The 22,426-nt window shown below is 41.8% G+C and overlaps 1 protein-coding gene across 32 annotated transcripts in view; it reads right to left on the bottom strand.

Moving 5' to 3' along the window:
- Positions 1-22,426, bottom strand: part of FRMD6 (FERM domain containing 6) — a 384,502-nt gene that overhangs the window by 282,011 nt on the left and 80,065 nt on the right. For 3 of the 32 annotated variants that reach the window (XM_081507304.1, XM_081507300.1, XM_081507305.1), the window contains one exon: positions 21,516-21,876. The exons of the other annotated variants lie outside the window; for them this stretch is intronic. The gene's annotated coding sequence lies outside the window, so the exon portion shown is untranslated. The remainder of the gene's footprint in view (positions 1-21,515; positions 21,877-22,426) is intronic. 32 annotated transcript variants of the gene reach the window in all.

Here is a 22,426-nt window from a genome sequence, read left to right as displayed (position 1 = left end):
TACAGAAGAGAAGAGGGCCCCGAGGTTCAGTGATGCCACATGACTGCTTGACTCATACACTTAAGTGAATGGCAGGGCCAGACCCAAAGCCCAAGTCATGTGAATCCGAATCCCATGTTCTTCTCTAACATCCCATGAGAAGTCCATGACAACAGTTCAGTTGCCTTGTGACCTCTCTTTCCTTCTTTCCTTTCCTCCCTTGTCGTCTCCTTTACTGCCTTCCTTCCTCCTCATCCTTTCAAAAGAATTTCTTCTTATGAGTTTTATCATGAAAACGGGGACAGCTAACATTTGTTGAGTGCTGTATTCAGAACAGTGTGTGTTAGTTACCTCACATGGATTTGTTCTTTGCTGTTATTATCTCCAATATGTTGTTGGAAAAAGGCACTGGGAGGAAAGTTACTTAAACTAGGTCACCAGCTAGTAAGATGTAGAGTCTAGGATATAAACCCAGGCAGTCTGACATTGGAGTTGACACTGATTATTACCTTGCTTTCTTTTAATGCAAACTGAACAAAAGCAAAACAAAAACATTTATTTTTATACTGACCAGCAAATTGGTGGTAGGCAGATTTTTAACAAAACACAGTTCTCATCTGTTGGATATCTCCTCAATATTATGGATGAGCCCTTTCTCTGAGCTAGGTCTAGTTTTCATTTTTTTAAGACAAAACAGCAAAAAAAAAAAATCATTTTGTAGTTTCTTTTATTTTCCATCCAGTACAGTGCTAAATGCCATGCAGGTATTATCCACAATGGCTTCAGGGCTTTAACAGTGAGATTTCTTCATTATATCAAATGTCTAAACAGTCTTTGTTACTAGGGATGTGGACACAAAGGTGGCAGCCTTTGACCCACAGCTGAACCCTATGGACACAACTGGAGAAAGGTTTCAGAGGTGGAAAGTTTTTTGACATCTTTCATTACTTCTTCTGGAAAGAAATAAACGGGAGCAGTAGCATCTAATCGTAATTCATGTAACCATAACTCCGTTGTCTCAGTGCACAGAAGTTCAGTGGTTAAGTAACATGCTATAGTCTAAGGGCAAAAATAAAACAGCAAGCAATGCAATTCCTAGACTGAGAAATTTCTCACAGAAATTCGTTAAACAATACACATCCCAGTTGTTGCATTAGGTGTGTTTTATCTTTCTGGGAAAGGAATTCATAGATCTTGTGTGGTTTAAATACACATGTATGTTTTTAAAATTTGCTAATTCCATTGGTTTCCCATGAGAAAGGGGAAAAAAATCATTATATAGCATTAGGGAACTTTGGACCCATTAAGGAAAATTTGAGCAAGGGGATTCTACTAGCTTTCATGCAAACTATGTTTGGGAGAGGACTTGTTTTTCCCTCCCAATGTATCATGAACAAACACTTTTGCTGTTTAAATTTTAAAAAAATAATGAATTACTAGAGAAAAATGAAAAAGTAACAGACAATATACATATTCCAGTTTTTTAACATAAAATCACTTGATCATATTGCCATTGTTGTTCAGCCACTCAGTTATGTCTGACTCTGTGACCCCTTGGACTGCAGCAGGCCAGGCCTCCCTGCCGCTCACCATCTCCCAGAGTTTGCTCAAACTCATGTTCATTGAGATTTTTAAATATTTAATTCTCAACTTCTGTACTTACCACAGACCACTAATCAGCATCTCCAGAATCTACATCAGTTGAAAGACAACTTTGAATGTTGTTGTTCAGTCGCTAAGTTGTGTCCAACTCTTTGTGACACCATGGACTGCAGCAGGCCAGGGTCTTCTGCCCTCCACTATCTCTAGGAGTTTGTTCAAATTCATGTCCATTGACTTGGTGATGCTATCTAAGCATCTCATTCTCTGCTGCTCACTTCTCCTTCTGCCTTCAATCTTATCCAGCATCAGGGTCTTTTCCAATGAGCTTCTTCTACATGCCAGACTAGGTCAGTTTCCCCCATCCAGTCCCTCTCATGACCCACATGTATTTATTTTCTTTGTGGCACTATTATGATTAAGCATTTGTGTAATTAGTAATTTCTAACACTAAGTTTTGTCTCTATTGTTTTCTTCAATGCATCCCAACATTTGCATAGTTTCTGGCACATAGTAACTGCTCAATAAGTATTAATGGAATGAGTGAACACAGTATATATAAATTAATTCTGATGACTTAGAGAGAGTCTCATGATATAACACTGAGTGAAAAAGTTAGGATGTCAAATTCTACTAACAGAAAGACAAGAGTATTTAAGCTACCTATAGTATTCCTAGGTACCATTTTTGTTGTTTAGCATGAACTTGTTCAAATAATGTCACAAAAGCTAAAGATGAGCATTCTCTAAGACTTGTTTTATTTTTTTAAGGAGCCATTAATTGCTTTTTCAAGATATATTTAAAGCGAGGACAAAAGCAAAGAACTTCATTTGGGAATTTGGTGTAGTGATAAAGGAGGGAAGAGAGAAAGCAGAAGCGTCCAGTGACTTTTTCCTTCTGTGCTATTCAACAAGGCAGCCCAGTGTTCAACCCTAAAGAAGGTAAAACAAACAACGCAAAGAGGGAATTTCAGTTCCAGATAGGCTTTTGCCTATTGAGCTAGTGAGACACAGCCTAGTCACTTCAAGTGGCCTCAAGAATCCAGGTCAGTATGAATTGGATTACAGGGCTTCAGGGAATTTCAGAATCACTGACAGTCATCTTTGAGAGATTATGAGAAGCAGAAAAATAATAATGGAAGACTGAAGAGGGTAAGGGATTGTCAGAGAAAGTAATATTTGCTCTTTGCTGCTACAGAGAACCAAAGCAAAACCAATGAATTTCAGTTATAAATAGATATGAGTGTCAATGTAAGGAGGGAAGTTATAGTGGATTCTTAAAAAGGTGGGGGAGGTGTACAAATGAACTTATTTGCAAAACAGAAATAGAGTTACAGATGTAGTAAACAAACTTATGGTTACAGGGAGGAGGAGGAGAGGAGAAGGATCAATTGGGAGACTGGGATTGAGACATACACACTACTATACATAAAAGAGATAACTAATAAGGACCTACTGTATAGCACAGGGAACTCTACTCAATACTATGTAATGACCTATATGGGAAAAGAATCTACAAAAGAGTGGATATATGTATAGCTGATTCACTCTGTTGTAGATCAAAAAGTAATACAATATTGTAAATCAACTATACACCAATAAAAAAAATTAATTAGAAAAGAAAAAAAGTAAGGGGGGAAAATATTTAGCCAGTTACAAGCCCCATTCAGTGCTTCCCTACATTGCTTTTGTCACCACAGATGCTCTGTGATCTGCAGAGATGATGAAGGAGGACTAGGGATGATATGTTCATTCAGAAGACCTCTGCCATCCCTGATAAAGGGGGCTCTTTCATTCTCTCTGGCAGCCCAAGCTGCACAGTCACAGCCATGGTTTCAGAACCAGGGAGCTTGATTGTTTCAGTAACACACCTCTTCATTTCCATCACCAACTGTCTATGCAGCTAAAACCGTTGCAGACATCTCAAGAAAAAGACCAAGAGTACATCATGGCTTGTGAATCAAAGTCCATAGCAGGGGATGGCTACTCTGGGTACAACTGAGCACTATGTGACTTATCTTTTGCTCACCCAACCCCAGGCCAAGCCAAAAAAAAAAAAAAAAAATCAGTATGCAGACTAGAACACAGTTCAGATTCCCTTTCAATTCTTTGTTTTCATATTGTTTATCTTCTAGTTTTCCTAATTATAAATAATCAATCATCCAATTGGTTTTGGAATTGCATCACTAATGGTTTGGGAAGATAGTGGTTTAGAAAAATACCACAAGATATTGTGGTATTGACTGGGTTTATAAAGAACAGGGAAGAACCGTGCCCCTAACTTCAAAGGATTGTCCATTTAAAACACACTAAAAAATTTTTTTAAACCCTAGAGATACCAGGCAGTTTAGACTAAAGATACCAAAAGTATGAAGATAAGATACATAATCTCAGAACCTTCCATGGAAGCTGTGAAAATGCTATCAGGATCATCTCCAGAAAATGCAATTTACTGTGGAAGTCTAATCAGTCATTTGGTGAACATTTCCCCAGACAGATAAGAGTTAGAGTGAGGGAGAGGGGATGGGAAAAGGGCCATGCAAGAAAGGAAGGGCAATGAGTTACTGGTATGGATCTCTCATATCATAACAACACAACTCTCTTTCACTCTTCAAAAATTATTAAGAATTACAACATAGCAAGCAGTATAGGTCAAAGATTGAATAGCTGAATTTTGGAAACAAAGGGATCAAGTTATTCATATCGACCACAGGTCTCCTTTTTACCCACTTTATCTGGCCCACATTCCAAGGCACCTTAAAAAGGTTAGTAAACAAACAATCATGCCAGAACCCAAGCAGATGTCAGAGAAAGCCCAGATCGAACATTCAAGGTCATTTTCGGCTACATGGGTCCATGATTTACAAAATATTCATGACTTCATCAGTTTGTTCCACATTAATAAACATCTGTTCTATGTTAAAGCATTCAAGCTTTTTATAAATCAGCCAGTTTGCCCTGTCGAACACTCCCATAAGGGATATTGTTTTACCCATTGACTAGGGCCTTCATCTGATTATAGTGAGAAGCTATGGTACAACCTGCCCAATTCCTAACAACTGGGCCCTACTGTATGACTAGGGCATTTTATAAAGCACAATCCAGTTGTGATATTTAATAATGATGGATGTTCAAGAAGCTTATTTGTAAGGTGGAGAATGGAGAACTTTTTTTTTTATTCTTTGCCATATCATTAGCTTCAAATGGAAAATAGAAGGTTCCCAAAGTGCTTTAATAAATGTAGTACAAAGAAAGGAACTGAAGTCACAGGAACTTGTAGTTTGTCAAATTAGTATGGCTTGGCAACCACAGCACCCACTCTTTCATCATATTTCTTCCTAATCATCACACACTTAAAGATTTATAGCCTTTTAAAAATTGCTTCTGTGGGTTTCCAATTATTACTGCAGTAAAAACTCTTAAGCATGGCACCATCACTTGACGATTTGTGAAGGTTCCAAAGGGGCTTAGCTGGTTCATTTTTGTTGTTTTGGCAAGCAACTGCTATTATAAAATGGAGGAACATTATATATAGTCTGAATGCTTCTTTTCATTGCAGGGAGAGGAGATTGTAGAACTGTAGCCCAGAGAAATGAAGTGACTTGCCTCAGATCACACAGCTAGAGGCAGAGTGGGGCCTAGAAATTCAGCTCTCCAGATCCCATGTTCACACTATTTTCTATTTCTACTGTATTTCTAGTGTTTTGTACAGCTTCATTTATTAAGTTTAAGTTCATGTATATATACATATGTGTGTGTATATATATATATATATATATACACACATATATATGTATGTGAAAGTGAAAGTCACTCAGTGATATCCAACTCTTTGCAACCCCATGGACTATACAGTCTATGGAATTCTCTAGGTCAGAACACTGGAGTGGGGTAGCCATTCCCTTCTCCAGGGAATCTTTCCAACCCAGGGATGGAACCAGGGTCTCCTGCATTGCAGGCAGATTCTTTACCAACTGAGCCATCAGGGAACCCCAAGAATACTGGAGTCGGTAGCCTATCCCTTCTCCAGTGGATCTTCCCAACCCAGGAATTGAACCAGGGTCTCCTGCATTGCAGGCAGATTCTTTACCAGCTGAGCTATAGTTTATTTCAAATACCTTATAATTGAGACATGTTAATGCTTTAGTTCAGACATATTTTACCTAACAAATTGGAATTTGTGAAGCTTTCTGTACGTTTGTATCTGAATTAATGAGCCCTCTGGAAACGGACTTCCCGTGAAAAAGGCAGTCAGCAGATGGTTGTGCTGCTCCCTAGAGTGGAACAGAAAGCATAACGGAATCCACTTTGGCAGACAGAGCTCCTCCTGGCCAGGAAATGAGGTCCCGCCACAAGTCCTCAGCAGCAAGATAGGTGAAATTAACAGAGGCCCAGCAGAGCCAGGGAGAACAGGATGAGTCGGAATTCCAGAATTCAGTCAGAATTGTGAACAGACTACAATTAGTGTGGGGTGGAAGCAGAGGGAAGAGAAAGGAGGTGGAAGACAAAGGAAGGACCTGATGGGGAGGGAATGAAGGAGCAGGTGCCCTGGGGCAGAGTCAGAAGTGAAATAAAGAAGGAAGACAGGACAGACTGGCTGGATCAAGGCAGGCCAGAGGTCAGGGGGTCAGACAGCCTGGGACACATCCCATGACTCCAAGAGCCTGGGGAAGCAGGAGGCAGAAGGTCTATGCCTGAAGTCAGGGGCTATGTCTGTCTTGCTTGTCTCATGCCCCATGTCCAGCTCACACAGCAGGTCTTCGAAGTTGGTGGAAGGATGAAAGGGATACAGGGAGTTCAGGAACTGAAGCCAGAAAGTCTGGTTGTTTAGGGGCTATGATCAATCAAAGGGGCTTCCCAGGTGGTGCTAGTGGTAAAGAATCTGTCTGCCAGTGCAGGAGACATAAGAGATGTGGGTTCGATCCCTAGATTGGGAAGATCCCCTGGAGAAGGGCATGGCAACCCACTCCAGTATTCTTGCCTGGAGAATCCATGGATAGAGGAGACGGACGGATTACAGTCCGTGGGGTTGCAAAGAATTGGACACAACTGATGCCACTTAGCACAGCGCACAGCATATGATCAATCTAAAGGTCTGGATAACAGCAAAAATGGCACAAAAGTGAGTCAAGACCCTTGGGAAACAGCACACACTTCTCCCCAGAGTTGGAGGAGTGGGAGGCTAGTTCACAGCCAAAGGTAGGGAGGAGACAACAGAATAGGAAGAGAGGATGGAGGAGTTGGAGGGAGAGTCAAGAATAAGTTTTATTTTTACTAATTATCTGTGGAAGCCTCTTTTTTCTACCATGTCCCAAAACACTGATAGACAGTTTTGATTAAAAATATATATATATACACATGTTGTTGCTAAGTACTTCATATTGGTAGTCGCATTATTTCACTTCAGGCTGGCCTCAAACCCTATCTATAAAAGGCTTATACAGTCTATAAATATTCTCATAGGATGAGGAATTAGGTAAAAACAAACACCTGCCCAGAGGGCCCCCCCCAACCCCTGCCCTCACCTGCCCCAAATCGGAAACTTCCAACTTTTGTTATGGAACGGCTTCCCTCCTTGGATCCTTAGCTCACATATCTACAGGTACAGCCTGACTACTGCACCAGCCTGTTTCTTGCTCTTCTAGAAAGTGACAGGTTAATCAGGCCCAATTCCAAGACTTCTCCTCAATTTTGACCCCTAACTTTCCTCCTGACAATGAGGCCTCTGCAGATCCTTTGCAACAACCTGACTCTGAGAAAAGCCCAACAATTAGGATAGAGAGCTCAAATCCCTCTACCTCTGCCTTACATCCTTCCCCACCTCTTCCCTCCCCCAACCAGGATTCCCAGACCTTTGCTTTTCCTTTAACATCCTCAAATCCTGGGAATGCTAACACTGAGCTTGCCAGTTCCTGAAGCAGTTCCCTGCCCAGTGTTCGCTGCTCCTGGACCCCAGCCTAAGTCACCTCACCCTACTTAAAGGCATTAAATGAATCACCCAAGATCATATAGGTGCACAGAGGCAAAAATCAGTGATGGTACAGTGTTATGCACAAGTTAGCACTAGTTGATAAACATGTATCCGAGAAAATTAATACTGGCCTACAAACACAAGAACTTGCAAAACTTAGAAAATGTAGTATAAGAGATGAAGGGGATTATGGGTTTTAAAAACTCAGCTCAGGATATCACCACAGTGACTAGAGCACTCACATATAATTATCGAAAGATGCCTCAAAAAGGTACTTCTTTGGGAATCTGTAAAAGGAGCTACAACAGTATTTCTTAAGCTATGTTCTATGGAATATCAATATTCCTGAGATGTGAATTACTGCTCCTGGGATGTGAATTACTCTGCCTTGACAAAGCACTTCCATGATCAGATTAACTAGGAGGCACAGTCTATCTCCTCCTTGGTAGTCTCAATGCACTTAAGCATATTTCAAGTTTTAAGAAATTGTACAGCAAAGAAGCCCATTACGTTTGATTTATACTAATCTTTCCCAAACTTACCTGACCACTACTCTGTTTTACTAGAGAATACCTCTTTTTTCTAAGAAAACAGTTTGAGAAATTCTTAACCAGATTTAGTTAACCAGTTTAATTAATTCTTGACTTTTTAATTCAATTTATTAGCTAGAACAAAGCAGGCCACTGGCTTTACATGGTTAACTGGATGATCATAAACCTTGTGTCATTAGAGATTATATGATATATCTGATATATGCCCTGTACTGAAATGCATCTTTATTCAATGCTTTTTAAAAAAAATTTAGAGTAGCATTAAAATATATACATTACCAGGTATAAAATAGATAGCTAGTGGGAAGTTTCTGTATAACACAGGGAGCTCAGCTTGGTGCTCTGTGATGACCTAGAGGGGTGGGATGGGGTGGGGGTAGGAGGAAAGCTCAAGAGGGAAGGGACATAAGTATACTTATGACTGACTCACATTGTTGTGTGGCAGAAACCAACACAGCATTGTAAAGCAGTTGTCCTCGTATTTAAAATTTTCTAGGATTTGACACGGAGAAGGCAATGGCACCCCACTCCAGGACTCTTGCCTGGAGAATCCCAGGGACGGCGGAGCCTGGTGGGCTGCTGTCTATAGGGTCGTCGGACACGACTGAAGCGACTCAGCAGCAGCAGCAGCAGGATTTGACAAGAAGGAGCATAATCACATCACTTGAAAATGCCTTCCTTTGAAGTCTTTCAGTCACAGCTTCAGCAGACTCTGGATTTCAGAGGGGAGACTATAACTGCTCAAGAAGAAAGCATATAAAAAAGCACACCTTTCTAGGGAGTCAGGCCATCACAGGCCCATCACATCTGTGTGCTGGAACAGGCTCTAGAGGTTAGCCAACTGATGTCACCTTCTCATGAATTTGGTGAGCAGCTTCAGGAGGACTGGCAGCTGCCAAGACCACAAACTCCACTCTGGTGGAGCTGTTATTATGACCAGGATTTTTTGGTGCCTTTGCCAAGAAGATTTCCTGTCCTGGAATTATCTGCTTTTCTCAGAAAGGAAGAGTCCAGTCTTTGTCATCTGAAAACCACATTGGAAAGACAAGAAGGAAATAGGCCAAAATGTGAACACTACTCCACATAGAGGGGCTCTTTTGGTCTTTGTTCTATTTTCCTTCATTGACCAAAATGTCTACAAAGGGCATATATTCCTTTTATAGCAAAACAAACAAAAAGAAAAAATCAAAAAATTGTTTTACTATTTAAAAAGAAAAACAAAAAAGAAGCACCAGAAGGTAAATTCATACACTGAAAAGCATCATCCACGTGGCTCCTAGTCATTGATCAGAACAAGTAGAACTACTGAAATGTCATGACATTTCCCTGTGCTGGTTGTGAGCAAGGATGACTCACTGGGGCAGCGTGGAGACCACCCTGCTGGGTGCTGGGAGGGCACTGGCCCCACTGATCCACTTCATGCTGCAATGGCTTCACCCACAGACTAGCAAGGAGCAGAGCATTGCTTGACTGCCTTCCATAATTTTCACTCAAAGCATGTGTTTCAATATTGTGTTTGAGTGACTCCTCAATGATTTCTAAACAACCTAACTGAATAAACAAGTTTAAATGGAAAGAGACTTTTTATTGCCTTTCTGTATTTATGCACTGGCCTCCCACCTAGAAAAACTTCTCTTCAGCCTGATTATGTCTGAAAACAATTCAGTTCAGTTCAGTCACTCAGTTGTGTCTGATTCTTTGTGACCCCATGAATCACAGCACGCCAGGCCTCCCTGTCCATCACCAACACCTGGAGTTTAACCAAACCCACGTCCATCGAGTTGGTGATGCCATCCAACCATCTCATCCTCTGTCGTCCCCTTCTCCTCCTGCCCCCAATCCTTCCCAGCTTCAGGGTCTTTTCCAACGAGTCAACTCTTCCCATGAGGTGGACAAAGTATTGGAGTTTCAGCTTCAACATCATTCTTTCCAGTGAACACCCAGGACTGATCTCCTTGCAGTCCAAGGGACTCTCAAGAGTCTTCTCCAACACCACAGTTCAAAAGCATCAATTCTTCAGCGCTCAGCTTTCTTTATAGTCCAGCTCTTACATCCTTACATGACCATAGGAAAAACCATAGCCTTGATTAGACGGATCTTTGTTGGCAAAGTAATGTCTCTGCTTTTAAATATGCTATGTAGGTTGGGCATAACCTTCCTTCCAAGGAGTAAGCGTCTTTTAATTTCATGGCTGCAATCACCATCAGCAGTGATTTTGGAGCCCAAAAAAATAAAGTCTGACACTGTTTCCACTGTTTCCCCATCCGTTTCCCATGAAGTGATGGGACCAGATGCCATGATCTTAGTTTTCTGAATGTTGAGCTTCAAGCCAACTTTTTCACTCTCCTCTTTCACTTTGATCAAGAGGCTCTTTAGTTCTTCTTCACTTTCTGCCATAAGGGTGGTGTCATCTGCATATCTGAGGTTATTGATATTTCTCCCGGCAATCTTGATTCCAGCTTGTGTTTCTTCCAGCCCAGCATTTCTCATGATGTACTCTGCATATAAGTTAAATAAGCAGAGTGACAATATACAGCCTTGATATACTCCTTTTCCTATTTGGATCCAGTCTGTTGTTCCATGTCCAGTTCTAACTATTGCTTCCTGACCTGCATACAGGTTTCTCAAGAGACAGGTCAGATGGTCTGGTATTCCCATTTCTTTGAGAATTTTCCACAGTTTATTGTCATCCACACAGTCAAAGGTTTTGGCATAGTCAATAAAGCAGAAATTGATGTTTTTCTGGAACTCTCTTGCTTTTTCAATGATCCATTGGAGGTTGGCAATTTGATCTCTGGTTCCTCTGCCTTTTCTAAAACCAGCTTGAACATCTGAAAGTTCACGGTTCATGTATTGCTGAAGCCTGGCTTGGAGAATTTTGAGCATTACTTTACTAGCGTGTGAGATGAGTGTGATTGTGCGGTAGTTTGAGCATTCTTTGGCATTGCCTTTCTTTGGGATTGGAACGAAAACTGACCTTTTCCAGTCCTGTGGCCATGCTGAGTTTTCCAGATTTGCTAGCATATTGAGTGCAGCACTTTCACAGCGTCATCTTTCAGGATTTGAAATAGCTCAACTGGAATTCCATCACCTCCACTAGTTTTGTTCATAGTGATGCTTTCTAAGGCCACTTGACTTCACATTCCAGGATATCTGGCTTTAGGTGAGTGATCACACCATCATGATTATCTGGGTCGTGAAGATCTTTTTTGTATACTTCTGTGTATTCTTGCCACCTCTTCTTAATATCTTCTGCTTCTGTTCGGTCCATACTATTTCTGTCCTTTATTGAGCCCATCTTTGCATGAAACGTTCCCTTGGTATCTCTAATTTTCTTGAAGAGATCTCTTGTCTTTCCCATTCTATTGTTTTCCTCCATTTCTTTGCATTGATCGCTGAGGAAGGCTTTCTTATCTCTCCTTGCTATTCTTTGGAACTCTGCATTCAGATGGGAATATCTTTCCTTTTCTCCTTTGCTTTTCGCTTCTCTTCTTTTCCCAGCTATTTGTAAGGCCTCCTCAGACAGCCATTTTGCTTTTCCATGGGGATGATCTCGATCCCTGTCTCCTGTACAATATCATGTACCTCTGTCCATAGTTCATCAGGCACTCTCTCAGATCTAGTCCCTTAAATCTATTTGTCACTTCCACTGTATAATCATAAGGGATTTGGTTTAGGTCATACCTGAACGGTCTAGTGGTTTTCCTACTTTCTTCAATTTAAGTCTGAATTTGGCAATAAGGAGTTCATGATCTGAGCCACAGTCTGCTCCTGGTCTTGTTTTTGCTGACTGTATAGAGCTTCTCCATCTTTGGCTGCAAAGAATATAATCGATCTGATTTCGGTGTTGACCATCCAGTGATGTTCATGTGTAGAGTCTTCTCTTGTGTTGTTGGAAGAGGGTGTTTGCTATGACTAGTGCATTCTCTTGGCAAAACTCTATTAGCCTTTGCCCTGCTTCATTCTGTACTCCAAGGCCAAATTTGCCTGTTATGCCAGGTGTTTCCTGACTTCCTACATTTGCATTCCAGTCCCCTATAATGAAAAGGACATCTTTTTTCGGTGTTAGTTCTAAAAGGTCTTGTAGGTCTTCATAGAACTGTTCAACTTCAGCTTCTTCAGCATTACTGGTCGGGGCATAGACTTGGATTACCGTGATATTGAATGGTTTGCCTTGGAAACGAACAGAGATCATTCTGTCTTTTTTCAGATTGCATCCAAGTACTGCATTTCGGACTCTTTTGTTGACCATGATGGCTACTCCATTTCTTCTAAGGGATTCCTGCGCACAGTAGTAGATATAATGGTCATCTGAGTTAAATTCACCCATTCCAGTCCGTCTTAGTTCACTGATTCCTAGAATGTCGACGCTCACTCTTGCCATCTCCTGTTTGACCACTTCCAATTTGCCTTGATTCATGGACCTAACATTTCAGGTTCCTATGCAATATTGCTCTTTACAGCATCGGACTTTGCTTCTATCACCAGTCACATCCACACTGAAAGCAATAGGTTTAGAGGTTTAATCCCTATTTTGGAGTCCAAGCAGATAGTAAATTGTTTACATATAAGGTGTGTATGTGTCTGTGTGCATGAGTGTGTGTTTGTGTGTGTACGTATGTGTCATTTTCTGCTACTATAACAAAAACACCACAGATTGGGTGGCCTATAAACAACAGAAATTTATTTCTCACAGTCCTGGAAATTGCAACTGGTGTCTGATGAGGGCTCACTGTCTCACATGGTAGAAATGGCAAGGGAGCTCTCTGGTGTCTTTTCCTATAAGGGCATTCATCTCATTTATGAGGATTCTACCCTCCTGATCTAAACAAGGCCCCATCTCCTAATACCATCACCCTGGGTATTAGGTTTCAACATATCAATTTTGGGTGGATAACAGTGTGTTGTTCAGTCACTAAGTCGTGTCCAACTCTTTGCAATCACATGAACTGCAGCACACCAGGCTTTCCTGTCCTTCACCATCTCCCAGAGCTTGCTCAAACTCGTGTCCATTGTCTCAGTGATGCCATCCAACCATCCCATCCTCTGCTGTCCCCTTCTCCTCCTGCCTTTTATCTTTCCCAGCATCAGGGTCTTTTCCAATGACTCAGTTCTTTGCATCAGGTGGCCAAAGTATTAGAGCTTCAGCTTCATCAACAGTTCTTCCAATAAATATTCAGGACTGATTTCCTTTAGGATTGACTGGTTTGATCTCCTTGCTGTCCAAGAGACTCTCAAGAGTCTTTTCCAGCATCACAGTTTGAAAGTATCAGTTCTTTGGCACTCAGCCTTCTTTGCAGTCCAAGTCTCACATCTGTACATGACTACTGGAAAAACCATAGCTTTGACTATACGGACCTTTTTTGGCAAAGTGATGTCTCTGTTTTTTAATATCCTGTTCAGATTTGTCACAACTTTCCTTCCAAGAAGCAAACGTCTTTTGATTTCATGGCTGTAGTCATCTTCCACAGTGATTTTAGAGCCCAAGAAAATAAAATCTGTCACTGTTTCCACTTTTTTTCCATCTATTTGCCATGAAGTGATGGGACCAGATACCATGATCTAAGTTTCGTGAATATTGAGTTTCAAGCTAGCTTTTTCACTCTCTTCTTTCACCTTCATCAAAAGGCTCTTTAGTACCTCTCCACTTTCTGCCATTATAGTGGTATCATCTGCATATCTGAAAAGTGAAAGTCACAGTCATATCCAACTCTTTGCAACCCCATGGACTATATAGTCCATCGATTTCTCCAGGCCAGAATACTGAAGTGGATAGCCTTTCCCTTCTCCAGGGGATCTTCCCAACCCAGGGATCAAACCCAGGTTTCCCACATTGCAAGTGGATTCTTTACCAGCTGAGCCACTAGGGAAGTTGTTGCTATTTCTCTCAGCAATCTTGATTCCAGCTTATGATTCATCTAGCCTGAAATTTCTCATGATGTACGCTGCACATAAGTAAGCAGGGTAACAATATACAACCTAGACATACTCCTTCCCCAATTTTGAATCAGTCAGTTGTTCCATGTCTGGTTCTAACTGTTGCTTCTTGACCCAAATACAGGTTTCTCAGGAGACAGGTAAGGTGGTCTGGTACTCCAGTCTTTTTAACAGTGTGAATGGATGCTATTTGAATCTGACAGACCTAGACAGCATATTAAAAAGAGAGCAGAGACATTACTTTGCTGACAAAGGTCTATATGGTCAAGCATTTTTTCAATGGTCATATATGGACATGAGAGTTGGACCATAAAGAAGACTGAGCACCAAAGAACTGATGCTTTTGAACTGTGTAGCTGGAGAAGACTCTTGAGTCCCTTGGACTGCAAAAAGATCAAATCATTCAATCCTAAAGGAGATAAAACCTGAATATTCTTTGGAAGGTTTGGTGCTGAAGCTGAAGCTCCAATACTGTGGCCACCTGATGCAAAGAGCCGACTCATATGAAGAGACCCTTATCTTTCTGGGAAAGATAAAAGGCAGGAAGAGAAGGCGATGACAGAGGATGGTTGGATGGCATTACCAACTCAATGGACACAAGTTTGAGCAAGCTCCAGGAGATCATGTAAGACAGGGAAGCCTGGCGTGCTGCAGTCCATGGGGTCGCAAAGAGTTGGACACAACTGAGACTGAACAACAGATCATTTCACTCTAAAGGGAACAATTGTATATAATCCTCTCAATCAAATAATATGCATTTAATCAGTTCTTGGAAATCTTTTTACTGAAGTTTTCCAAAAACCATTTGTCCACTGTTATCTGAAAATTCTCTGAATCTTTTAACTATATGCATTCTTCTTAAAAGTAGTGGCTAAAGTACATCTTCAACATTTCCATCACTTCCTTCAATACTTCTTCACTTTTTACTCTTTCCTTACTGACATTAAGCACAACCCTTTGTTTTGTGCCTTCCCTGTTCCAGGCAGACTCTCCTCCTTTCCTTTATGATCATCCTAGCCTGCTCTGGAGAAGGCAATGGCACCCCACTCAAGTACTCTTGCCTGGAAAATCCTATGGACGGAGGAGCCTGGTAGGCTGTAGTCCATGGGGTCGCTAAGAGTCAGACACAACTGAGCGACTTCATTTTCACTTCTCACTTTCATGCATTGGAGAAGGAAATGGCAACCCACTCCAGTGTTCTTTCCTGGAGAATCCCAGGGACGGAGGAGCCTGGTGGGCTGCTATCTGTGGGGTCGCACAGAGTCAGACACAGCTTCAGCAACTTAGCAGCAGCAGCAGCCTGCTCTCTCTGCCACAGTCCCTGGGTGGTAATATCCTTCTCCCCCATGTTTAAGGCCAGTCTCTTCCTTTGTGTCTTTGAGTCCATTCCATGTCATTTCATCTCCCCATGGGTCCTGATCCAACTACCTCTGTTGGCATTGTATCTTTAACTTTCTTCTTTTTACTAATTTTCCCCTCTTAGTTTATAAGCTTGTTCAGTTCTTACCCATCTCAAAGAAACTAATTCCCCCTTGACCACACATGGTCTTCTGCCTTCTTTTTTACCTCTCTTGTTCCCTTTACCTCAAGTTTCTAAGTGGTTAGACAGTAGTCACTGTCTCCATTTTTTTAACTTACATATATTCCTTCCCAGGAGTAACCCTGGCTTCTATGCATCAAACCACTAAGAAGGCATCAGCTAAGATCATCAATGCTGAGGCACAGTCTTCTCTCCTCATGGTACTGGATGTCTTGCCTCTGACCCTGATGATTGCTCATACACTGAGACACACTCTGCTCACTTTTCTTCCCAGATTCCATGTTTAATCTATTCTCCTTACATCCCTATGACTGTTCCTTCTCAGCCTCTTTTATAGGCTCTTCTTTCTCTCTATGTCCCTTAAATATTGGAGTTTTCAGGTGTCATTCTGCAGAGTTTCATTCTAGATCTACTTCCCTTTTTATTCTACAGAGATTCCCTGGATGATTAAACCCACTTTCACGGTATTCCCAAACAATCCCTATTTATGCTGGTGGTGTCTAAATCCACTCTCTCCAGGTCAAAATTCTCCCATTCTTGAGCTACAGACTCATATTCCAAGTGCCTGCTGGATACCCTCATCTGGATGTCCAGGGGTACTCCAAATTCAATATGCTCCAAATCAACTTATCTCCCCAACTTACATCTTCTACTATTCCTCCTGTAGTTGAAGAACCATCACTAGAGTAATCAACTATTCTTATTTTCCTTAGACTAAGGGACTTCCCAGCATGTGGGACTGTCAGTCTTAATACGACAGTCCTAGGCAGGCAGGGATGTCACCCTAACACCACCCACCCATCATCAGGTCTAGAATCTGGGCCTTGATCTCTGTCCTCTCTTTTCCCTTCTTCAATCTGCATGTCCTTCCAATTTCATTTCCTAAGTACTTATCAAATTCCTACTCTCCTTTCCACCCTAAGCTCACACCCTTACTATCTCTTGCCTGTTTTACCCACCTTGAAACCTAAGTATATCTCTGATGCCAGTCTTCTTCCCCTTTAGATTCATGCTCCACATACCTGCTGAAGAGAATTTTCAAGCAGAAATTTCACCAAATCTCTACCCTGCTCAAAATATTCCATGGGCTACCCATTGCCCTTGAGATAAAGCCCAAACATGTTAATATGGAAAAGTCCTCCTTGGTCCCTCCAGCCCTGGCCTCACCTCATGTCACTCATTGAGCTGTGTGGGTGTCTCCACAGTATAGACTGCTCATCCTTGGTTATTCCTATGACTTTTCCCTGCCATGCCCTTATCTCTTTACCCCAACTGCCTTCCTCACCCGATTTACACTCAACATTCAACTCAGGTTCAAGACTCAACTCCTCTGGCATAATTGCTGCAAAGTGGCTTTCTGTGACATGCACAGTCTACAGATGTTCTAGCTGCCCCTCCAACCCCCAGACCACTGCGCACAGTGCACTCAGATTTGCCAGTTGGTCTTTCTTCCCCTCTGGGCTGTGAACTGCCAGGAGGAGATACAGGCACCTCCTAGACAACATCTAGGATAATGCCTAGCACACGCAGAACTCAACAGACATTTATGGAACTCTATTTGGAATGCAAACCAGCAGCCATCAGGTTAGTCCTAGCCCATAATCATGGTTTATTTGACCCACATGATTTTTTTCAACACTAGTGTTTAAAAATCTGGAGACCTCATCTAAAAACTTAAAATTTTTGAATCTCTTAAAGTCTAAGTACCTGAAAATACGACCTTCATATTTTTCTGTGGTACTGACCTCATTAGAAAGGACATTTGCTCATATCTTCCCAGTTCATTATCAGCCTACCTCCTGGACTCTGGAAGGAGCAGTAAACCCCAGGGACAGGGTCCTTGTGTCTGCTCTGCTCTCTTCTCAAAGAGATGTATGGAGCAATTTTTTTTGTTGAGTTTTATTTGGGGGAGCTACCAGATGCTGTGAAAAGCAAGTGTGTGGCTGCTTTTCATTAAAGAAATGGTCAAAGACCATCTTGGTGGTCCTAGAACATTTTGGATCAGCAAGAAGTCCACCATGGCTGGTGACTTCTGCTCTGGTTTTCTGTCATTATAGATTTGTATCTAATATTGAACCCATTATATTGTACTATAATTCCTTGTTCAATTTTTGAAACTCAAAGAATTTGATCTCCAATTTCTTCCCATATATTTCCCAAGAGAGAGCTGCACAAGAAGTAGTAGTGACATTACAATCTTCAAAGTAGTACTTTCATCATCACTATGTCGTTCCATTCTTACCTCATCTCTGGGACAATAAATCACAGGGTCTTGGCATGAGAGATTTCAATTTTATAACTATATTGAATTTTCTCCACAAGTGTGATTGTTTTCACACAAAACAGACAACCATCACATGCACAAATACACCTCGAGAGCTTTTTACATCTTAACTGCTAACAGCTTTACGAATCTTAATAGTTCAGAGGTTTATTTTTCACCACAGGCCCAGATGGAAATCACTGGCATCAGGAAGAACTGAAATCCCCAGCTGAGATAAAGCAGAAGACTTCCAGGCAGAGGAAATCAGAATCAGACCTACTGGTGCTGCCGTCTGTTCCCGCTCTGACCTTAGAGCTTGTGGCTCCCGTGAGACCCAGGGAATTGTCCAGCTGTGAGTTTCTGTTTTACTGGGATTGAATTCCATCAATGTCCCTGACTTCCAGGCTTTGACCATCATCCTATGATGGTCACCTCTATCAGACATCTCTGCTATTTGCTTTATAATATGTATTTATTAACAATAATAAAGTTAATTCAACTGAGTCTAACTATGATCATTTTATGACATTTTTTGGGATCGCTTTGGATACCAACAAGCACACCCAGGTCAGGATTTCAGATCAGGGACTACAGGGCTTCCTTCTATTCTAGATGGCCTGCCCTGGGTGGCGCTAGTGGTAAAGAACCTGCCTGCCAATGCAGATGACCTAAGAGACTCAGATTCGATCCCTGTGTTGGGAAGATCCCCTGGAGGAGGGCATGGCAAGCCACTCTGGTACTCTTGCCTGGAGAATCCCATGGAGAAAGGAGCCTGACAGGCTACTGTCCTTAGGGTCGAAAAGAATTGGACATGACTGAAGCCACTTAGCACACCCTGGAACAATGGGCTAGTTATTTTCTTGTGATTTTGAAACTGTTCTATAGCAGCACTGATGCCACTGCCTAGCCTGATAACCACATAGGCCATGAGGGAAAAATTAATTGTATTCAGAGATTCCTTTCTCATTGGGTGGAATCTCAAAATCAGCAGCTTCACCACATGTCCTTTTGTAGAACTGCCCTGAAGACTGATTTTCCTTTTCTCTCCAGGAACCTCCCAGTGAAAGATGGCCAACTGCCAGATGCTGAATGCCACAGAGAGAGACTCACCCTTCCCACCAGCCCTGCCCCTCTTGCCAAAAACACTCCGGGAAACTCCCTCTGAAGTCATGCATATCTCTCTGGACTGTAACGCTGCCTGTGCATGACCATGGCCACAGCATCTGGGGACAGCAATTGAAGGGCAGACATCTGCTACATAAAGACTGCAGGCATGAATCTTCATTTTAATGAGACTTAAAAGATGGACTGCTCTGATTAATACTGGCAACTGGTGTTTCTAAGGGTGGACTACAACCACTGTTTGCCTACCTTGCCCCAATTACCTGGTGCCCGGGATAAGCTACTAGTTTGAACAAGCCTTCTCAGACTTACTGTACTCCTTTTTCTCGACAGTAACCTCCCTTCATGTATTTTTAAGTGAGAAAGAATGTCAAGATCAAACCTACAACAAACTGGCTGAGGTAACCCAATTCAAAAGCAGCTTTTCCCTAAATTTGTAACTTGGCATTAGGTCTTGCTTCCTGTCCCAATCTTATTGCATAAGCGGGATGATATTTGGCAGTTATGTTTGAAAAAAAGAGCCTGGTTTAGCTGTGGTAGGTAGGCAAGTTTGCCACGTGCTCCTGCCTGGCTGAACCAGCCCTTTTGACTATAGATGGAACAGTACAGTCCAACCAGTTCTATATGTCATTATCATAAGCAAGGAGCCCCCATCCTCCCCACTTTCTTTGTCAAGAACCAACTTGCATTTCAGCATGTGTTTATATCTTGGATTGAACAAGAAGATCAAGCCAACAATTACTCTTCAGATACACGGATTCATTTCAGCAAACACTTATTGATCACTGGCTATGTCACAGAAACTCAACTAAGATGAAATATTTGTAGTCCTTCATCTCAAAGAGTTCACAGATATAGTACGTAGAATTAGGCATCAGTTCAGCTCAGTTGCTCAGTTGTATTCAATTCTTTGCAATCCCACAGACTGCAGCATGCCAGGCTTCCCTGTCCACCCACTCCTGGAGCTTGCTCAAACTCATATCCATCAAGTCGGTGGTTGCCATCCAAGCATCTCATCCTCTGTCTTCCCCTTCTCCTCCTGCCTTCAATCTTTCCCAGCATCAGGGTCTTTTCTAATAGGTCAGTCCTTCGCATCAGGTGGCCAAATTATTGGAGCTTCAGCTTCAGCATCGGTCCTTCCAATGAACATTCAGGACTGATTTCATTTAAGATGGACTGGTTGGATCTCCTTGCAGTCCAAGGGACTCTCAAGAGTCTTCTGCAACACCACAGTTCAAAAGCATCAATTCTTCAGTGCTCAGCTTTCTTTATAGTCCAACTCTCACATTCATACATGACTACTGGAAAAACCATAGCTTTGACTATATGAACATTTGTCGAGAAAGTAATGTCTCTGCTTTTTAATAGCTGTCTAGGTTGGTGATAGCTTTCCTTCCCAGGAGCAAGAGGCTTTTAATTTCATAGCTGCAGTTACCACCTGCAGTGATTTTGGAGCCCAAGAAAATAAAGTCTGTCACTGTTTCCATTGTTTCCCCATCTATTTCCTATGAGTGATGGGACTGGATGCCGTGATCTTAGTTTTTTGAATGTTGAGCTTTAAACCAGCTTTTTCACTCTCCTCTTTCATTTTCATCAAGAGGCTCTTCAGTTCCTCTTCGCTCTCTGCCATAAGGGTGGTGTCATCTGCATATCTGAGGTTATTGATATTTCTCCTGGCAATCTTGATTCTAGCTTGTGCTTTATCCAGCCTGGCATTTCGCATGATGTACTCTACATGTAAGTTAAATAAGCAGGGTGAAAATATACAGCCTTGATGTACTACTTTCCCAATTTGGAACCTGTTGTTCCACATCCAGTTCTAACTGCTGCTTCTTGACCTGCATGCTCAAGAGGCAAGTAAGGTGGTCTGAATTAGGCATAGAAACACCTAAGTACAGATTAGTGAACTAGAATATGGAAGTAAATATTCCAAATGCAATCCAGAGGTATAAAACAATGGAAATATTCTTTAAAGGGGAAAAAAGTGAAAAAGTCTCACATGTATCTATTTGGAAATCTAGAAGGAGATTATAGAGAGAATGATGAAAGGGCAGTGTTCAAAGAGATACTAGCTACGGATTTTCCAAACATCAGGAATTAAAATTAAAAAACAAGTAGAATAAATAAAAGAAAATCTGCAAATAATCCCATCAAAATGAAACTATGAATATCAAAATGGAGAATCTTAAAAGCACCTAGAGAGAAAAGACACATTCCTTGAAGAAAGAGCAATTAGAATGACCTTAGCATCCCACAACACTATTGGAAGCCAGAAAAGAGGAAATGATATCTTCAAGCACTGCATAACCTTCAAGCATCATATGCCCTCAAAACACATAAAACAATTTCAGCTGTGATAAGATTGTAATCAAGTTGTAAATAAGGAGCTCTGAGAAAGCTAATGAAGGAACAGTTGATTCTGCACTGTAGCAGTGCTGAGGAGTGATCTAGATTTGGGCCCTGATGGATGGACAGGATTTAGGCAGCTGGGGGAGAGGGGCTGCAGGGCAGCTAGTTTTAGGATCCTTTGTTCAAATAAAAAAAAAGGCCCTACCTCAAAGGCAACGCTGCTCCATGAGTGTAGGCTCTACATGAGATGCCAGCCCTCCTTTGACTCTTCAGCTCTAAGCCTTTACACAGGGCACCATCTGAACATAGATATCTTGTTGCCCTGTACAGAGGTGCTCCAGACAGAGAAGTCTGAGCAAATTATTCCAAGAACACATGGAAGTTCTAGTATGTTCAAGCCATAGGAAACAATAGAAAGACTCTGGTATCTCCATCCAGTAAGTATGTCTTCTTCCTGGTGTTCAAGCTTGTGCATTGGACTACATAGAAGAACAGTTGTTTTTGTGAGCAGGAAAGGCGGCAAAATGAGAAGGCTAGTCAGGAACTTCAAGGTGGATGAGGCTCTTCTAGAATACAAAAGAGATGGTAAGGCTACCTACCACATAGAACTGGTGTGCAAATTAAATGAAATAATACATTAAAGATACCTGACATATAGTAAATGAAAGAACTGTGAACTAGCATATTTACTTTAAAAATATTTATAAAATTGTTTTTGTTGTTTAGTCACTAAGCTGAATCCAACTCTCTTGTGACTCCGTGGACCCCACTATGGGATTTCCTAGGCAAGAATACTGAAGTGCGTTGCCATTTCCTTCTCCAGGGGATCTTCACCATCCAGGAATTGAACCCAGGTCTCCTGCATTGGCAGAGAAGGCAATGGCATCCCACTCCAGTACTCTTGCTTGGAAAATCCCATGGACGGAGGAGCCTGGTAGGCTACGGTCCATGGGATCACTAAGAGTCAGACACGACTGAGCGACTTCATTTTCACTTTTCCCTTTCATGCACTGGAGAAGGAAATGGCAACCCACTCCAGTATTCTTGCCTGGAGAATCCCAGGGATGGCGGAGTCTGGTGGGCTGCCGTCTATGGGGTCGCACAGAGTCGGACACG

This window comes from Giraffa tippelskirchi, chromosome 7 (genome assembly GCF_054371585.1).
Source record: "Giraffa tippelskirchi isolate mGirTip1 chromosome 7, T2T-mGirTip1v1.2.pri, whole genome shotgun sequence".
Lineage (NCBI taxonomy): Eukaryota > Metazoa > Chordata > Mammalia > Artiodactyla > Giraffidae > Giraffa > Giraffa tippelskirchi.
This window is presented reverse-complemented; position numbering and strand designations above follow the sequence as displayed.